The sequence below is a fragment of the Balearica regulorum genome, chromosome 10 (assembly GCF_011004875.1).
Source record: "Balearica regulorum gibbericeps isolate bBalReg1 chromosome 10, bBalReg1.pri, whole genome shotgun sequence".
Lineage (NCBI taxonomy): Eukaryota > Metazoa > Chordata > Aves > Gruiformes > Gruidae > Balearica > Balearica regulorum.
Window position 1 is genome coordinate 19,442,762 of NC_046193.1, and position 20,366 is coordinate 19,463,127.

The 20,366-nt window shown below is 44.5% G+C and overlaps 1 protein-coding gene across 13 annotated transcripts in view; it reads right to left on the bottom strand.

Moving 5' to 3' along the window:
- Window positions 1–20,366, bottom strand: part of FOXP1 (forkhead box P1) — a 390,389-nt gene that overhangs the window by 191,976 nt on the left and 178,047 nt on the right. The window contains exon 1 of one of the 13 annotated variants that reach the window (XM_075762439.1): window positions 9,068–9,089. The exons of the other annotated variants lie outside the window; for them this stretch is intronic. The gene's annotated coding sequence lies outside the window, so the exon portion shown is untranslated. Of the gene's footprint in view, window positions 1–9,067; window positions 9,090–20,366 lie in introns of those variants that run through there. 13 annotated transcript variants of the gene reach the window in all.

Here is a 20,366-nt window from a genome sequence, read left to right on the forward strand (position 1 = left end):
TGTCTGACTCTAAATAGGCTTTGGCATTTCTGCAAGGGGACCAAATGCATGACCCCGTGATCTTAAAGAGCGATGGGATCAGCCTGGCTGCCCTCGCCTTTCCTCCGGAGAGGCATCTGTAGCAAGGCAGGCAGGCCACAGGGAATGGGTTTAGGAGGGACAGACCCTCACAAATACAGTATTTTCTCCAAGGAACCAGAAAGGAAGAAGATGGCTACAGCAAAAAGGCCGAGGAACAAGAGAAATGCCTGGGCAAGACCCAGCGAGGGGAAGCGAGGATGAGCGGAGCCTGCAGAAGGGCTAACGTTGCCTTTGAAGAGAAATAGTCACGCTGTCAGGTAAAACTGAGAATCTAACCCGTGGGAGGACAGAAGATGCTACCTTGAAGAATCTGACTATTACAGGATTAACAGCTACAATCCCTCCCTCTGAGGACACTGAATGCCAAAATCTGGCCCGAGGGTTTTAGGTGGTGAGGTTTGTCCAGGCGTGTCGGTAGGAACTCTGCAACATACAGAGGAGAATACTGTCCAAACCTGTATTATCTAAACATAGGTGTCGTTAAAATATTAAATATTTCTTTTAGGGGGAAAAAAAAACAACACAACAGAAGAATACAAAGCCAAAATACACACATTTCTTTTGGGAGTAAAACACGCCCCTCAAACACTTCAATTCTACTGTACAATGTATTTATACCATGTTTAAAAAACATTTGTCAAGCATATAAAAAACTCCAGAAGTTCACTGTCACACAGCTTAATTCCCTATATTCTGCCTACACGTATATATAGGGCCAGTTTGTTAGGGGGTGGAGGTGTGTAGCAAAGCACAATCTAGCGAGACATGACACCATAACGGTGAACAATAAAAGCAAGCGCAGCATATGTGCTGGACATTTGGTGAAAATAACCCAGCTACAGCTCCGACTTCGGTAAATTTTCCTGTGCAGAAGCTGGTAATTCAGTTTCTGCAGTGATTCAGCTCAGCCAACAATTAAGTTGTTCACAGCCCCTCTAATTATTATTTATTTGGGAATTCAGGGATTCTAGGAAATATATCTTCACTTTTCGAGTCTCTTTCTGTGGAGCCCAACAAGCTGCAATCTGGGGTTTTTCTTCTTTTCTTCTCTTAATGTTAAGGCTTTTTCTCCATCTAGCTGCTAAGATTCTCCCTGGCTATAAGATCTGAAATGGTAGCAATAATTATATTTCCTATTTTATTACTCATAATTGCCCCTTTGATCAGAATCCTATGCCGTTTAACCACATTTATATGGTCATCCTGCACATGGGTTCTCAATACAGACTGAGTCATTTTCCAAGGGAAAACTACAGGAGCTGGGTTTCCCTTTACTGCGCACACATGGAATCCCATACATTTGGCACCAGTTTAGCTTATTATCATTTCATTCTTCCTTTTTTGTATTTGTTTCATTGTAAAAGCAGTGTAAAGCTCCCCGTTTGCTGGGAAAGACGGCTCCTTCCTTCATATTGGCTTCCTTCATCCGGCCTGTAGCAGGTCCACCCAGACTCAATCTTCTCTTTGCAAAAGACGACACCAACAAACGCAAGAAATGTCCCACAGCTGGAAGAGCCAAACTATGGGTCTCTTAAGTTCTGCTGAACAAACACTGCAAGCCCTACCTCAGCGTGAAGCCTAGGAAACTTTTCATACATAGCCTTCTTGTTCCTCCCAAAGTCCAAGGGTAAATTCTGTTTGCAAAGAAACAGGCGAGTCTCCCCAGCTGGCAGACTGCCTCCAGGTCAGCCTCTCTCGCACAGGCATCTGCGCAAAAGGAGGACAAGACGGGTAGTCCCATCTCAGACAGCTCTGGCCTCGGCCACCAAGCGCGCGCTTGTTGGAACCACATCAAGAAACCCTCCTTGCTTGTGGCTGTGTCCCCGCAGCAGAAGAGCACGGGGCCAGCAGACACTGCCCTTCCGCCGTGCCAAACAGAACACCCTTGCCTGAGACCATATGGTTGTTAATAATGGTAAAACCCGGACCAACTTCAGAGAACTCAAACAGAGCTGCTTTTGATTTAGGCCATGCACCTGAAAGCAGCATTTGTTTCAGTCAGCTTCCTCAAAGTGATGGTCTCAGGAAACTACATAAGCAGCCCAGCTCAAGAATTTGCAGTTCTTTGGAAAAAGAACATGGTCTTTTGAAAGGCCATCCTTAGGGTAAGTGTTTTATTTGGAGGAGAAGCCAACGAGAAGCCAAATTCAACACAACCAGAGCTGAAGACTGGCACCTGAAGCAGGCGTAGGTCGCAGGGAAGAGCCGGTGACCGTGCGGCATGTGCGCACCTACGCTCTGCTCCGTATAGTCCCCAGGTGGTGCAGGGATAACAGGAGCAAGGGAAGGGGCTGAGAGCGTGGTTTATCCCAAGTCCTTTTACTAACTGCTTTGCTTGATAGACTTCACTCTTCTCTTGAGGCATGTTTGTTCGATGCGATTTCATCACGCTGCTTTGTCCACTCACCCGGTTTAGACATTCCTATTCTCCAGTCACAGGAAAAAGTGCTGCTGGAAGAGGGTATGTGCAGCCAAAAGAACTAAAGGCTCGGAGATTAAAGAAACCCTAACAGCTACTTGACTTGTACTATTTTATTTTGTGTACACACAGGACCAGTAGCAACAGGCAGACTCACCCGGATTTCCAAAACATCACCCTTTTCAGGATGCTCTCCGGGTGAGCCAGCCGCCTGGCACTGGGAACTGTTAGGAGGGTCTCTCGTGCTGGAAAAGCAAAGCATCTGGGGATACTTTCCAGGTCTCCTCATCACGGGTATGCGTGCACCATCTGCAGCCACCAAAAGCTATATTTACAAATAGGAACAAATTGACAGGCATGGGAACAGGGAACCTTCGCACTCTGAAACTTGCCATCAGCTTGGTGCAGGTTTGGAAGGGCAACGGCTTGGGACTTGGGTAATTTCAGTGACAGAAAACTGTTTTCCTTAGCTATTGGTAAATACGATCACAAATTCCTAGAGCTTTTTCTCCGGATGCCAGTAATAGACTCTACGCTGAAAAGCATTACAGAGATAGAGATCAGAGGTCTATTTTTGTTTCTATGTCTTGACGCCCATGACTTTGATGGGGTAAGTATATTAGCATATGATAAATTACTCTTTAATCTGTTGTAGTTATAATTCTAGAGAGAGGTTCAGTGGCTTTGCTCTCAAACAAAAGTATTTCTGTGAAGAAACACTTGTTTTGCTGGAGAAGGGTAAGAACAAAGCTGTTGGTAAACAAAGCTGTAAAAGGAGAAGTCCGTCTCCCATGAAGCTCAAAATTCCCCAAAACAACTTTCTGCAGTGAGCTACCATTACCCAATGTGAAAAACTTCTTTGAACCCAGCAATCCTGAATTACACAAAAATGCTTAAACAGGGCCGCACAGTACATCATCTGAATTGACATTGCTTTTCATTTCCCACCTGATCGGGTTTAAAAGGTTCATGTGTTGGAAAGTGTGGAAGGAGAAACTTACTGAAAATTGCAATCCAGGATCAGATAAAAGAGGGAGGATGATATAGGGAAAATCTTTTTCCTAAACAAGTTCCCTTATCCAGAATAAATTCAAAAGGTCCTGCGAGAGGAGGAAGGATATGTGTTTCATTAGGACAAAGAGAGTAGGAAAAACTACACCTGAAACCTCCTTTGTGAAGACAACTCTTACAACACAGCTTCTTTAAGGGCAAGTATTGAAATCACTTTGGAAGAAATGTTTTTATCTATCAAGAAGATTAATGCTGAAGTATATGCACAGCACACTGTATCATCATTACATCCATGAAACACTAAAAAAAGCACCAAAAGCAACTCTCTCACCCCACCTCTCAGTCTATCCTACCATCACCTGTCTGCTCGGGCCAGAAATCTCTCCATGACCCAAGAGAGAGACGCTCAGCACACTCATTCCTACAGAAGCTGAAGACACCACACCTCCTTTGCAGCCTACGACATCCTAAAGCAATGTATACATTATCTTTAGAAGAAAGAGAAAGGGGTGAACCGTAGGGACACTGTTAAAATAGATGAAGTCAATAACTCTTTTTTCATGAGCTTTGAAGGCTTAAATTATCCAACATTATAGTAAAGCATTTCTGACCTTCTAGAGTTCCTGGGGAGAGCTTGGTCTGCATTGCCCTGTGTTGTGAGAAACCCTTTCTCTCCCCGTGCCCTTGGGTGGAGTCAGCTCGTACCTGGTTTCATCAGCAACCAGAGTAGCTGCAGGCTCTGAGCACAAAGGGCAAGGGAACGGCTGCTGGGTTTTGTCTCCCATGTACATTCATGCACGAACCCCATGCCTAGGCTGACAGCCTCAGAGAAGGAACTAGGGAAGCCTTTCCTTTCCTGGGCACGTTTTGCTTCAGAGGTGGACCCCAAGATTTGTACACCCTGAAGAATTGGCTGCCATATGTCACCATCTCAACTCCTGCGTTATGGGTAAAAACCAAGGGCTCTGTGAAAGAAAGAACCGCGCCGTGCTTGTATTTGTCTCCACGGATGCTCTTCCTTGCACTGGCCATGCGTAGAAGGAGGTATACAAGGAGAACTGAAGTCCTACGTGCCAGCACAGTTGGCGGCCAGAGCAATAGGTTTGTTGGGAATGATTACCGTGATTTTGACCCAGAAATGGGGGCTGCAAATTCAGCGGGGCAGTTAGATCACCATCAGGCAGCGCTTCGCTGCAGCACGGCCACAGCCACGTACGTGGTCAGGCTACCATGGAACGGCTGCTGGAAAACAAAATGGCATGTGAGAAATGCAGAACTGAGACCAAGTGTAGGCGAGAACCATAAAAACTGAAGTCTCATTAAACGCTGGGCAGTTGGTAAACAGCGGACCCTCCCATTTGTTTGCTGCGTACCGTATAAGGGGTGGAGGCAGGGGTGACGTGCGTGCTTTGGAAATGTGCAGTTTTTACACTATTCACCCAGGAAGTTATTAACTTGCATGTTTGTGGGCAACTGCACAAGCTATTTTTGGTCATGGGACCCTGTGTAAGGAAAGGATTGCAAGGTTTTAATAAGGATCTTTAGTTAACTTGGTTACCCACACAACAATGGCTTTCTGAGAGGCCAACTGCTGCTAAAAACTTGAGACAGGCTTTACTTCCAGAGGTATTAAACTATGAAAATATCTAACCATAACAGTAAGCAGCTATAAAAAGAGCCCTGTTTATTTCACATGATTTCTTTGTATGCCACAGCGTTATGAGAATACTTTAGCTCAATGAGAACATGGTAAATTGGAAAAGATTAACCATTTAAGTCAGCACTTGGGCAGTTAATTTTTGGCTTGATTTTGGTGACTTTTATTCTTTTGAAACCCAAGTTTTCACTAGTATTGGCAGGTGTAACGACGTACAAATGCCGTTTTTAAAAAAAGTTAAATTCAAAATTACCCTGCTAGCAAGTTCAACTCATGTAGGGGTCACGCAAAAGGAGAAATCAGGGATTAAATACAATAAAAAACCCCAATAATACAATACTTCAATTCTGTGTTACTGTGCATCACTTAGGTAGATTTGGAGCCCGTGTACCCAACCTGACAAATAATCTGGTATCTCCCACCTCTATAATGCTGCAAATTGTATCCGATAACTTTTCTGCAACAGCGGAGCATCAGTGAATATCCTACAGAGAAGGTCAAACCCTCTGTGCTGTACAACAGGGCTACGACGGTGCTTTGGCTTATTCCCGAGAAACGCCGTAAGGCCTTACTGAACCCCTTCCACTACTAGGGTACACCAAGAATAAACGCGGAAAAATAAAGATTGCATTTGTTTCTGGGAAGACCCGCACCGCTCCATGGAGAGGACGTTTCCACCCTTGTTAATCCCAGCTTCTTAAAGCAACACTCAGTAAGATAATGAATCCTTTAAATGTTACATCTTGTGTCTTGCATTATTGTGGTGCAGCAACTCTCCACATCAAACAGTCATCAGCACTATTACAAAGTGGGCTTATAAGAGACTGGCTGAAAAGGCGCTGTGTGAAAAGAAGTGGAAAATTAAAGCTGAAGCAGTCGAAGAAAGGGCTTAATTTACTGGCATGTACAGTATGCAAATGAGATTACTCTCAGCTTAACTGCATCATTTATGTCCATAATAACGGCATCATCATTACAGGGCTCAAATTAAATTACACCATAATTAGCATATCAAAGTGATTGGTTAAAGTTTAAAACAAATACCCAATTTTGTTAATGAACAGCTGTAATTGTCATGTACACTTCAATGAAAACTCCCTAAACAAATATATGTTTTAGAACAGAGAAAGATTTTGAAGCAGACAGGTCTGCAGCGGAGGTAAATTGCCTAAAAAAGAATGACACAGACTATTCTATTAATGTTAATATATGCTCATCATTTTCAGGTAATAAAACATTCTATCAAAACAAGCCTTCGCTTCTTTTTTTTTTTTTTTTTTTTTTGCCTTTCCGACTCCTCCGTTGCACTGGCAAGTGTCAGAGGGGAGAGGTGCCGGCCGTGCCCCTCGCACGGGACGTGCACGGCACCACAGCCCCCATCCACCCACCCACGCCTGGAGAGGGGGAGAAGGGAAGAAGAAGAAGATGTCTTGCTAACTCTACCCTGTAGACCAGGGCTGGAGTAAGCCGATGACATGATAACACATTAGGCAGCCTACAATTCAATTTACTCTAATCTAATCATATCTACGCAGCAGTTTCAGAGGTGGAACTGCACCGGAGAAGTTTTTGCTGTTCTCGTCTCATTAAAATAAATAGGGAGGTGGGACCGGCGGGTTTGTCACTGTCAGCCTGACAGCCAGCAACACACTTCCATAGATCCATCACTGCAAATGTACACAGTAAATATACAGTTAAAACACTCCTCAGGGAGAACGAGCCTTAAGACGGGAGCGAGCCCGCTCCGTGGTATTTTAAGGGTACAGGTGAGCTCTGGCACGCCTGGGGTTGGCAGGAACCGTAACGGGTCCCAGGCCAGAGCAGCCCGGTGCCACCTTGCACGCGCGGAGTGAAATAATCCCTCTACGTCCCCCAAAAATGTTTACACTGATATATTTGATTATGTATTACCCGATATCATAGGAAGCGACATGGGGAAGTATATTTTGTGCTAAAATTGGGAATGCACTTTCAAATATACTTAACAAGGAAATTGAATGTCTTATTAAATCCGTATTATCAAAACACTGTTCAAAAATTTAAAGAAAGTAGCTTTTCATTTTATTCATCGAGGAATCCATTAAAGCCTAAGCTCTGAAGTAGTATGTAAATTATGTGCCTTTCAAGGTAGAGCTAGGGCAAATTCACTCCATCAACTAATGATGAACCTCATTATGTGCAGGGAGTATTCATAATGAGGAAACAAGCCACCCGCCATTCCATGTTCTAACATAAATCCCTGTAAAATGTGAATATCTCCACGTCTAATTAAAGGCTACTAATTCCTATCATCCCCTACACGGCCCAAAAAGCAAAAACTAGAAATGTGTTTAAAAAGACACCCTTTGATTTTACAAAACACATCTATTTGTGTTTACCACTAGTGAGTTGCAATGTATTTCTTAAAGAAAAATCAATCTCAGTTTTATGGAATAAAAGTTTGGGGGGCACAAAAGTTTATTTACGTTATCTGACTTGGTCTTACATTTTAAAAAGAGTTTCTGATTAGCACAGGACAGGCTGCACAGCTCAACAGAAAAATAAATTAAAAAAGCAGAGAAAAGAAATCTCCAGGAATACATAAGAAATTATATTTTAAGGAAAAAGAAGGGGGAAAAAAAAAAAAAGAAAAAATAAAACAAGGAGAAGGAAAGACCAGTTTAGCTATCCAGGTTTGCTCTGGAACTAAGACTTCCTAAAAAAAAAAAAAAAAAATATCTAGAGATCCCACACCAACTGGGGAAGGCAGGCAGCAGAGTTAGCAAGAGGGAGAGCCAATTAAGCAACCAAGTACACAACAGGTATTTAAAAGATTTTTTGAATGATAGTCAATTTAGGAAGAAGCTGCTTCCCTTCCGAAATCCTGTAAGAATTAGGGATTGAAGACAATGCTGTATAATACAGGCTGGAAGAAAAGTGCTCTTCCACAGACTTACCTAGATTTGGTATTTATACCTACAAGGACAGCGTCCACTCCTACGATCAAAAATGTATTTCTTATTAAGTTACATAATACCCATCGCATCTATCACCGCGAATTCATTTGCTCTTGCACTGAATTATGGATTTGCTCTCTGTACTTCCCGGCATAAAAGTGGACAGGTTTGTCGACTCCCCTGAACGGAAGACTCACCACTGTTTCTCTTTTACTGCTCTGTATTAATATTTTCCTACATTTTCAAAACAAACCGAGGAGCCCAGCAAAACCTAAGAGCGTTTCAGTTTGCAGGAAAAGAAAAGCAAAAGCAAAGAATGAAGTTGAATAATATACAGGCTTTAAGGAAAAAAAAAAAAAAAAGAAAAAGATGATGACATAAAGGGATGGTTTAAGAAACGTGATAACTCCTCGCAGGGCAGGGAAGCACTCGGACAGTCGCAGAAAAAGCTGCGGTACCTTCAGGTTATGTCAACCGAAAAGTTGAAATCCTCGTGTAAAAATACCCCTCACGTTTCATCCCTAGAAAAGCTTATTTAGAATTCATAGAAATTCATAGCTGCTAAGAGGAGTATGTGCACATATTATGACAAATGCAAAAAAAAAATTAAAAAATAAAAAAAATCAATATTTAAAAGAATAAAAGAGAGCATGCAGATTAAAGTATTTTAGCAACACAAATTTTCTCGAAATAGCAGGGCATTTTACAGGGGGGAGGGAATGGGGGGAGGGGGATCCAGCTTCTTTAAGTTGCATAAAAATAAAACTACGCTCCATAAAGCTGCTCCCCTGCACACCCGCTCATTCCTCGACTCTACCGAGGGGTTTGGTGGTGGTTTGATTCCCCCCCCCCCCTTTTTTTTTTCCCCCCCTTCTCCTTTTAGGTCAACCAGTCATGCACTGGGAAGACAACCCTCCAAAAATAACTTGTCCCTCCCCCGGAGCGCGGAGTTGAACAACCTACCTTTGTTCTGGCGCTGCAGATAACAACCGGCACCGCCGCGGGAGCCGCCGCCGCCGCGCAGCGGGGCGACCCGGGGGGCTCGGCCGGGCGGCACCTGGCAGTGCGCGGCGCTGCGCGGGCGCGGAACCGTCCCGCCGCGAGGGCCCCTCCGCGCTTCTTCCCCCCCCCTCCCCTCCCCGCCCCCGTCCCGCCGCCCCTTCCCCACTCGCGGGATGATCCGCGGGTAGAGCCGGGGAGACGATCGCGTCCAGCGCGCCCCGCCGCTTCTCCCCCCCCCCCCCCCCCCCCCCCCCCAATCCATCCAGCCCCGCCGGGCACCGCGCAGGTTACATACGGGGGCGGGGGGGGGGCCCGGGTGCCGGGAAGGAAGAGTTCTGCAGGATTTATTTGACACTTATTTTCCGGGCAGCCCTTTTGTGGAGTTGCGCCGTTTGTTTCTTATTGTCTGAGCAGCAGTTGGAAGCGTCTCCCCGAGGGGGCCCCTCAGCCCGGCTCGGCCGCTTTGACAGGGAGGTAACCATATTAGGATGTGTATGGCAAAGTAAACAATAACATAGTTGCAATGAAATGGAAATTTTTTTTTTTTTTTTTTTTTTTCAGCTAATAGTGTTGGTGTCAGTCCTGTTTTTAGCTTTTCCCCACTAGTTTGGTTTTCTGGCTTAAACAGGCCATCTTTTTTAAAAAAAATTAAAAAAAAAATAAATAAAGAGGGGGAGAGAGAAAAGGGGAGTGGGGGGGGAAGAGGCGAGTGGTACCAGCTTCCCAATTTCTTAATGCAAGACTGCTGAAAATGTCTTGGGTCACAGAGGAAACAGGAGCGTTTTTAACATCCAAATAAAGACATGTCACAGTTTAATCACTAGGAAAAAAAAAAGAAATACAATAATACCCGCGTGCATTTCTGAGACCCACGGCAGAACGAGGGGGTGAGCAGGGATGGGGAGGGTAGGCATGAAAATTGCGATTTTTGAAAGCAGGGGGCAAGTAGATGAGAAAAGTCCAGTCGCGTTTTACACAATCGCAGCGAACTGGTGGGATGAGCTAAGTTGTGCAAACCCCTGCAAGTCTGCTGGCTTTAAAGCTTTGAAATCGCTAGTTTTACAGGATAAAGCACTTTAAGCAAATTGTAAAATGCAGGTGTCAAGTTATTCGGTTTAATCAGAAACAGAGCTCAAAGCAGTCGCCATGCAAAGGTTCCCTACCAGCACGGTCAAGAGAAAAGTTCTGCAGTAGGAAAATACTTTAAATCGAACAACATTATTTTAAAACCTCGATTCCACATCCTAAGCGTATTACCAAGAACAACAAGTGCAGCATCTCCTCGTACCGAGGGACGAGGCAGCTGCTGGCGAGCGCTGCGTGCCGAGGCTCAGCACTAGCAGCCAGCCTGCGAGGGAATTGCAGCTATAAGATGAAACAACTTTGCACGGCTTGGTGACGGCGGATCGGGGCAGCTCTCTGGTGCAACAGTCCAACACAAGCTGCCCAACTGTTTGCACCACCAGTTAGCATCCTCGGCCGCTCAAGGACCGGCAGAAGGGAGCGCTCCTCTGGAAAGGGCTGACAAAAGAGATCGCTGATGCTCTCTGCCTGTACCAGGCACCGGCGTGATAAGATACGCCGCAAGGAGAGGTTTAAGGTAGGTAGGCAAACAAAGTTGCTATGAGATCACGCGCTGAATTTAGAACAAAGGCAACGTTTCTCTGACAAATATGATGCACACTTACCCTGCCAAATTCCCTCGTACTCGGCTAATCCGCAGCAATCAGAACATCAGTGTTGACATCTAATGGTACCTACAAGCATCTCTCTCTGTCTTTCCACGTGGCGTAAGCCTGCTCTGTTAACACACTTTAAATTTTTCAACCATCTTGTTTAACCTAAACATCTATAAAATTACACAGCGCGTTACTCGTCTGCCGCGTGTGCAACCTCCTCCAACAAAAATAAAAAGTTAACACGCTGATATCAAAATCAATAAATCACACAACCAAGTAGCAGTTCAAAAGTTCAAAGACATGATGGCCAGTTCACTACGTCGTAGCACTCAACCAATAACAACTTGACTCCATCACTCCTCATAGTATAGACAATTTCATAGCATCATTTTCATTAGCCTGTCTCACTGAAAATTGCTAGCTATTTATGTATACGCTAAAATAAATTAGCCATTTCATCGAGCACTGTGATTCTTATAAAATACATTAACACAATACTCAATTTTCCAGTTGGAGTAAATAAATAAATCAATAAATTCAATACAGAGTAATTTTTATTTTTTTTTATTGTGGAGCTTCAGCTCTCAGCATAAGTGTGTTTATTGGGTTTATTTGTTTCAATAAAAATTGAAATGGGCCAGTGATCTTAGCAGTAAGATCTGGGGGAAAAAAAAAAAACAACCCAGCCCTATCTAATATTAAGAAAGTCTACTGTGCAGTTCAGCCAACTGGTAATATATAATTTTTGGTCAAAAATCATTTCCATTACAGTTATTAAACAGCCACTCCATTTTGAAGGAACCCTTCACAATCCTCCCCTCCCCTCATGACCCTTGCAGAAAAGGGGCCATTTTCTGCAGCCCCAGGAGAAGCCCCTGGGCTCCCCGGGGAGGGGGCTCACGTCCTGCCAAGCCCACGCTGCTGGGCTGGGGGCAGCCCCGGACCACCTGGGTACTTCCACAGAGAAACCAGGTGTGGAAAAGCTACCAGCACTCACGGTCACTATTTTTAAGCACTCCCAGAATATTACATTCAGCGTGGCTTCAGGTAGGGTCAGTAAGAGGTAAGATGGTGGGAGGGGAGAGTGGGAGAACGTGTGAGAAGAGTTCACGGACACCCCAAGAACTTGATCCTTGAAGAGGGCTGCTGTCTCTGGCTCTCCAGGTCTGTGTTGCCCTGTAAGACATGGCCAGTAGGTTTTATGGCTCAGCGGATCATGGATGATTTGGTGAGAACATCCTATGCAGCTTAGTGCATCCTTGGGGGACCTCCTATGTGGCTCACGGCAGCTCACGCTCTACAGAGAAGCCCCGTACTGCGTTAGCAATTCCCCTGCCTTGGCTAAAACACACATCACGTCAGGGTCTGGGCAACAAGATGATTCAGAATTTGGCCCAGCACAATGCCCACACGTGGAAAACAACCCAGACTGTCTCAGTCTTCCTGCTGCCATAACCTCAGACCAACAGAGGCGACCCACCAACCCCTCCCAAAGTCTCATCCATCCTGGTAACGCAGCGCTTCTCTGCAAGGCCAACACTTCCAGCACAAACCACAGGCTTTACCTGCTTCATGATGAGGACAAGAACCTCTAAGGAACCAGGAAGAAATAAAATATACCCCTTGTGACGTGAATTGGTATTGAATCCGGTCTTAGTGGTGGGGAAAAAAAAAAAGCATTAACCAACATATACCATTTAAGCCCATAATGTTTTAACATAATTCCTTTAAAAAGGCTGCATGTGAATAGCACAGTTTGTAAACTGCTTGGTGGTAACAGGAGGGTACCTTTTGTTCATATTCGCTCTTTAACCTAATCAGAGGAAAAGTAAATATCAGGTCTCAATTTTAATGACTGACTATAAATAAAAGCTTTTACACAAAATGCACAGTTTGCAAAGATAACGATTTTAAGTATGATGTCACTAGTGACCTACTGAACTACGTGGCACTTGTCAGACAGACGTCTGTTTCTTAAATCGCAGTAATAAATTAGTAGCCGCAGAATCTGTTCTGTCAAGAAAACGTGAAGCTTTCCTATTCAGATAAAAGTTTAATGACTGTTTCAGTTTAGGTGCACGAGTTAAGGTTACTGTCAATGGGGGGGATCAACAGCTGCTCCGTGCTGTAAATACTGCACACTGTCAAATGGGGGTTCCATGGCCACGCAGAACCACCACGCTGCTGAGCCTCGCTGCGTTAGCACAGAAACACCGGCTGCAAAACCAACACGTGCAGCCGCAAGTTTCCACAGAGGATTTTGCTAGCGTCCACAAAATTCCCTCTCCGCTACCGCTGAAGATCAGCCTCTTCTGACCTGACCGTGCAATGAAACCAGCAGGAGCAGGAGGCATTTCTTCAATACCTTAGAGGTGTCGGGGAGCCAAATCAGAGGACTTCATGCTCGCTTGGGAGTGAACACCAAGGCACATCCCACATGAGTGCAAGAGAAGAGCTTCTCCTCCAACTTCCCCATCCTCCTCCAACCCCTGTGCAATGTTACTTCACCTCAACAGGATCCAAGCCTCTGGAAGGCTTTCCTCTAACCTTACATTGATTAAAAAAATTAGTATTCTAAAATATGATACAAGCATACTCATATAGAGCCTCCCGGTACTGTGCATGAGAGTGCACACGTACAGTATCCATAGGTATGACCACTAACACCACCCAATGTACCATGTCCCATCTTAATTACCTAGTTTTCAGTTACTAGTAAATCTACCAAATCTTAACTATTTGCACAGAACTCTTCCTTGCCGAGCATTCTGCCACAGGCCAAATTCTGGCAAAACACTTAATCCCGAACTCCTGAGATACCCCTGAAAACAGAGATGGGGAACATGGCTGATCTACCACGGCGAGCAACCCTGATCACCGCTTCTTCAAGATGCCACCAAGCTCCCACACGTTGGAGCACAGACGTGAAAAAAAAGCAGGTAAAAGACTTCAGTGGGAGGTAGGTGTGTGGCACCATTCCCCACCTACTGCCTCCTCCTCCTCTTCCTCCTCTGTGACCCCCAGCCAGCAAGCAGGGGTAGAGGAAGCCACCTGATTTGAATAGCGAGGAGACAACGCCAGCTCAGGAAGCAGGAAAACGGAGCAGACAGGGACAAGGAGGCCAGAGAGAGATATGAACCATGACTGCCTGAGCACGTCACCTATCTCACAGAGGGGGGTTGCGTCTATTTTTTGTCATTACAGAGGATCTAGAGGGTTTAGTCCAGTTTGGGACATTTTTGAAGACCTGTAGCTTGGCCAGCCTGAGATCAAGTTGTACAGGTATGTCAAAAGCAACACCCCAGACATCAGTGTGACTTCCCTGTCCATTTCCACATTTTTGCCTCAAAACATGGAAAATCCTAAGGCTTCTTGGCTAACTGGTGTTAAGGGTGTTTTCACAGAAGCCAGGACAGCATCCATTTCTTTAATTCTTTTCTGAGAAACAGCTGAAAAGCATTTGTGGAAAGTTCTGGACACAGAAAACTTCAGCCCATCTAGTCATAGTGAGAACAACAGGAGGCCTGGGTCACTCTACTCTAGAAGTCTTTTTTTTTTTTTTTTTTTAAATAGAAAAAACATTGACCTCTTTCTGTCAGTATAGAAACTAGAAAATATTTTTTTTTAATGCTATGTTGCTGTTTTCCCATGAAACATCAACTTTGTTTTCTCGCATTCTATCCTATGCATAGAATTGGTAAAAAGCTTTATGCAAAAATGCCCCAACCCAATATGCAATAAAACTATGTAACGAGCCCAATACAGGAGGGAGTAATTTATCTTTAAGGCTTTCCACTTCTAACTAATGGGTCCATGCTCTTCAGCAAACAAAGGCATATTGCCTTTTCCTCCTCCCAGCATCTCTAAAAACCAAAACCCAAAAGCAACCCCCCCTGCCCCGCGGCCTCAGCTGACCTGCCCGCTCCCCGCGAGGCTGCAGGCAATGCCTCCAGCGCAGCAGAACGGTCCTCCCAAAACCGGCGTGTCCCACCCGGGAGGGGACGGACGCAGCCCCGCGGTGCCGCGCGGAGGCTCTCTGCTCCAACGCACACAAAGATTTCTCACTGGGTAGAGCTCCGAAGGAGCTTGAGCTTATGATAAGCAACGGCATACTTAACAGTTACATATTACTGTTCATGATAATGCAATATTTCATTTGGGTGATTTAGAAGTCCCTCTTGACCAACTTACAGTGAGACACCAAACGCTTCATCAATCACAACCATTTTTATTCACAATCCAGCGCAAAAACTACAGGAAGAGTTGAATTTTCAGCAACTCATTGGGGAGGGTATTGCTACTAGCACTGAAAATCCTCCTATCTCACCAATTTTTATGTTAGATTCAAATATATTTTCTTTCTAAGCAGCATTCCATTTTCCTGCATCTCTCTGCTGCGTTTCTTATCGTGGCAGGGTGAAAGAGTATCCAATTTAATATCTGTTTTGCAGGACAGGAGATTTTTTTCATATCTTATGCACTAAGGAAAGCTGCAGGGGATGGCTTAGCAGGCTGAGCATCAGGTTTTAAATACCTAGACTCCCTGGAACCACAGATCCATCAGGTCGACTGAGCCCTTCATGTTTCTGGGGTAGATAAATTAAGTGTCACGCTGTTTACTTTGTCGGGATCTTGCCAATAAGACCTCTGTGGTAAAGGTCCTGTCTGTTTTGCATGGAGTTGAAGGTTAAAGTCTCGTGGTTGAGGCATAGCACCGGGTGCCACCTTGATCTCACTAACGTTAACGATAATTCTGCCATTTCTGTTAAAAGAGACGTTCCTGGGATCTGCTCCCAAAACTTGCTGCAATGTCACTGGACAACTCCAAATTATTCAACAGCTTATCTGCCTCAGTTTTGGTGACTGTTACAGGGGAAAAAAAAAATACATATACACCTCCCAGATGTTTAATTCATAAGTTATACAAAACTGTCAGGTCTATGGATGACAGAAGAGAGATATTCATCATTTTTACAGCCTGATTTCTGTGGTTGGAGGTAACCCTATGTTTCTGCAAAGTCATACCCTCTTCCCACTCCTCTGCACCGCACGGAAGCAGTGGCCAAGCCCACCAACATTAATGGTTCAGAACAGAAGCCTTTTAAAAAGAAATCGCTGGAGAGTAGTGGTGTGAAATAATCACGAAAGACAAAACATTAATAATAATCCCAAAAGTCGTGGTTTTGATGGACACGTACAGAGGTGTACGCTCATCTTCGCACACACACGACTCCTCCACTTTGGACATTTCAGAGAGGTTCGACCATCTACAAGAGGTCTGATTCACGGAGAACAGATTTAGTGTTGAAAAAACCAGGGTGGTTTGAGGAAGGCAGCTGTAAATATGCGCCTGGCACCTATTCCTGGCCTTACTCTTTCCTTCCTAGCTACCATTATTCTAATGGATTTAGATTCACAGAAGATTCTGGGAAAGGAGGGTGAAGGGAAATACAATGTAACAATAGAAAAGGAGTTCTTCAAAATCATTTCCCTTTTAAGTAGAAATTAAGCAGAAAACATATTTCCTTTTGCACTGGTTAGGGAAAGGACTGTCTTTCGATTTGTTTCCACAACAGCTGACAGTACACATCCCCTGCTCAGGGTACCACAAATAACAACACTCCTAAAACGCTGTGTGTTACGATGACGTACCAAAGGTTACGTGCGGCTGTTGGCTGTACTGGCAGTAATTCCTTCTCAGGTGGTTCAGGGCAACTCCCACATTTTCCTCCCAAACTACCTGAGGACCTGCTGGAGCTCCAGCACGGCACAGCATCAGGCTATGGGCCTTACTGGGATGAGGGAGGAGAAGAGACAAGAACCGGTCCTTCACTTCAATTTACACATAGTTACATTCAAATAGGTTTTTAGTGGTTTTTTGGCTAACCAGTAGACACGGTATCAAACTATTTTTTGAAAACATCTTATATTCAAGCTAAGATATCCGATGTTACAAACATCATCTTTGCATTGCAGAGGGTAAAAGCTCCACTAGAGAAAGGAGCCAGACAAATAATTCTGGGTAGGGTCTGTTTTTACTGCAGTGCTTGGTACATTTGTCTTCGAGAGGCAGGACAAAGACCCTTAAGAAAGGTAGAACAAGATACTCCCTGTCAAACCTTTGCAAACTGAAGCAAAGCAAACCCAACCAGCAGAAACTGCTATGAAGAACGAGGACTTTGCCCAAAATCCATCTATTGATTCTGAAATCTCAGTGTCCGTAAGTTAGGCACTCCAAAACTGCTCATCGGTTTCAAACGCCTTGGCTAAGGACGTGCAGGTCTGCCCTACGTACTCCAGCTGTGGCAGGGCACAGAATTACAGTAGAAAAAACTAGGCAGGTCAGGGGGTGGCTGTGCAGAAAAACTAAAACTATTACAACAGAGCTTCTTTTCCAAAACTGCTTTGAAACAATTATTACAGCACCTCGTTAGCTTGCTCTTTAAAGTAAGCTACACTGGAAAGGACATCAACTCTTGACAAAATTCCCATCCACCATGAAGTCCTTGCAAGGCAGCTGGCTTGCAGGTGTCACGCCAAACTCACAAAGCATCGCAAAATCCTTAAGGGGTGGGAGCAAGGAGATGGAGGTGCATCGCTCTCCCACACACACCTCCCTCAGCCCCAGGGATGCAGAATCAGCATCGCAGCTCAACCCTCACATCTTTCTTGGCTCGGTCTAACGAGATGCCCTCCATATTCCCATCTGCCCTCTTTTTGCTCTTTGCTGAGGAAAACACAACTGGCCCAAAGCGTCGCCGGCTGCCGCGGGCGCTGGCAGCTCTTTTAGCAAATAGACAAATCCTTCATGTCCAGCATGTCCCTGAATGCACTGAACCGCATCCAGAGAGCCTGGCTACAGGTCCCAGCTCAGGCAGAGTGAAGCAGAAAAGCAAATCATCAGCCATGACTCTAAGCTCCTGTTTCAGTGCTTCAAGTCACTAGTGGTCAGCAAGGAGACTTTTGGACATGCTGGTGTGTTCAGAGGGAAAAAGCAGGAATAAAAAGCAGGAGTCAGGGCTGCGCCTCCTGCTATCCCGAGGGCGATGCTCTCCCTGGCAGTGGGCTCCCAACAGGGCTCTGGTGGCTGGTCACACCCGCTCCTTCAAATCAACAAGCAAAGTGAAAAAACGGGAAGGACAAGGTAGATGTTAGACGGAAGCAAAATATCCCTCCTCTCTGCCTACCAGGTTTGAGGGATAAGGGATGAAACAGGATGGAACTGGTTTCGGTTTAAAGCTGCAAAGGAATCACAGGGAGAGAGCACTTACAGAGAAATGTATTTTCATGTAAACTTTTATGTGCCCATCTCTTGTAACTGGACATGAGGGAAGATGTTAATAAACATCAGGGTGAGGAAAAAAACAGTAAAAAAATATCGGACTACAAACCCATCTCTTCTGAGATCTTAGAAATAGCTCTGCAACTACATACTGCAGGGAGCTGAGCACACTCAAATACAAGTTTGCATCTTAAGCGTAAGCACGCGCACATACAAACAAGGTTTTGCAGATATTTGTTAGCTGTACCACAAGATTTTCCAGGGTCGGTGCTGCAGCTTATGTTACAGTGCTTGTAATACAGCTGCAGATCATCCCCCCAAGAAGGGGCCTTGGGAAGAAGCTGAAATAGCGACAGTTTGTGTTGCTGGGGATATTTCTGAGACACAGTTGCTGTTTACTGTGTTTCTATTTCCAATCAAGCTGCAAAGTCCACCCATAAAACATGAGGAGGCATTTCTTTGGGTGTGGGACAGTGTAACACACGTGCAAGGACCACCAGCTCTTCAGCTGCTACGCCTGGGCAGAGCTCCACCAAAATACTCTTATAGCCTGATCTACAGCAGAATATTTGGCCCATGAAGAAGAAAACCATATTCAAAATCCCAGGTTACAAGGCTTCTCTTGGTATATATTTATGCACAAAGCTCAAATAATTTAATACCACGCCTCACTAATCATGTGAGTGCACAATTTTTGCAGGGGCAAACGGTTCTTGTGCATTTATATTGGCACCTCTTGCTCCTGGCTTAGAAAAGGTGCCTCAGAAACTTACTGGCACTTTTAAAGGTGGCATCTATCTATCTATGCCACATACAATCCAATGTGATTAATCGTAGGCTCCCTAAGAGAGATTAACCTACTCTGCAAGCAGTCTAAAATTACTCATAAGGATGGCAAATCACAGCATATGGCCAATTGGACAACTTCATTCCACTTCAAAGGGAAATTAAGTAATGCACTCTGGGGTATGTTCTCCTCTTGTTACCCTCCCAAATCCCCGTTAATGCTAACGATAGCACAAAGTGTAAGAAAAATGCTACAAACACATAAAACAAAGCAAGATTGGTTAAGAATATGCAAAAGCATATGCAAAGGCATCTAAAGAGCATTTAAATGTAACACGATTTCTCTCCTTCTTTTCCTTAAAAGCGTGAGGCACGCGGTATTGCAAAAACATATAATTCGCCAACAAACGTACAAACTACAGCTCATGAAAAATAGTGAAATAGAGACCCAAATTTCAAGGCCAGTACAAGTTCATCATCTTAACTGGAGATCAGAAAACTGGCTCCTAAAGTAAAAAAAAAGAACAACAATTCCATTTTTTCCTAAGAAAACCATTTCCTACCAACTTTGAACACAAGAATGCCTACAGTGATCTGATTGGAGTCTCTGTGATGGTTTTGGCTTGGCTCCCTCACCCCTTCTCAGCTGGGTGGCTAAATATGAGTCTAACCACGAGGTTCAGAGGGTTTTCTTCTTATTAACCTTCCACTTCATGCTTCCAATTCTAGACAGGAGTAAAATCGCCCTTCAGAAACTTCATTTATTCTTAGTTACTTCTGAGGTGAGAGTTCACATTGCTGTCTGCATCCTACTGTGGAAGGACAATACTGAGTTACCACACTGGACAACACAGGGTTAATATATTAGAGTTTGGCCTTTCTTTACTTTCCTTGGATTTTTTGTTTTTATTTTTCAGAATCATCACAACAGCAGACACAAAATGAAATATGGAGATGATCTCTTAAATGCAAGATTTGTGAGGGCAACCTGCAACTATCCATTGTGGTAGAGCAGCATCACAACTAATTCGTCCCTTCGTTAAATGCCTGGTGCCAAGACCGAGCTGTCACCATGGCCCACCAATGCTTGCGTTCGAGTATGAAGCGAGATGGGGTGAGAACTGAAAGCACCTTAACTGCTCCTGAAAAACAGCACCCAGGAGTATGCCTGCTATGGAAGAGTCCTCCTTCCAACCAGGTGCTCTTCCAAGCCACAGGACATTTTCCAGCGTGATTATGAGCACAACCTCAGTCAAGGCTGTTCAAGATGAATCTTGTCTTTGAGCAAGCAAGAAAAATTCGCAAGGGAAAAAAAAAATCAGATTTGGAAACTAACGCTTTATAATCTCCTGCCATGCAATTTGGCTTTCAGGCAAACTTCCAACCCTTTCAATAGCAAAGAAACAAGACAAATACACTGTCTTCTACCATCTCCTGGTGTTTTAAGACCAGAGTGTGATATGATACCACACACATTTAAGAAGCTGTAGAAGCGGAAGGGAGTGACGCATCC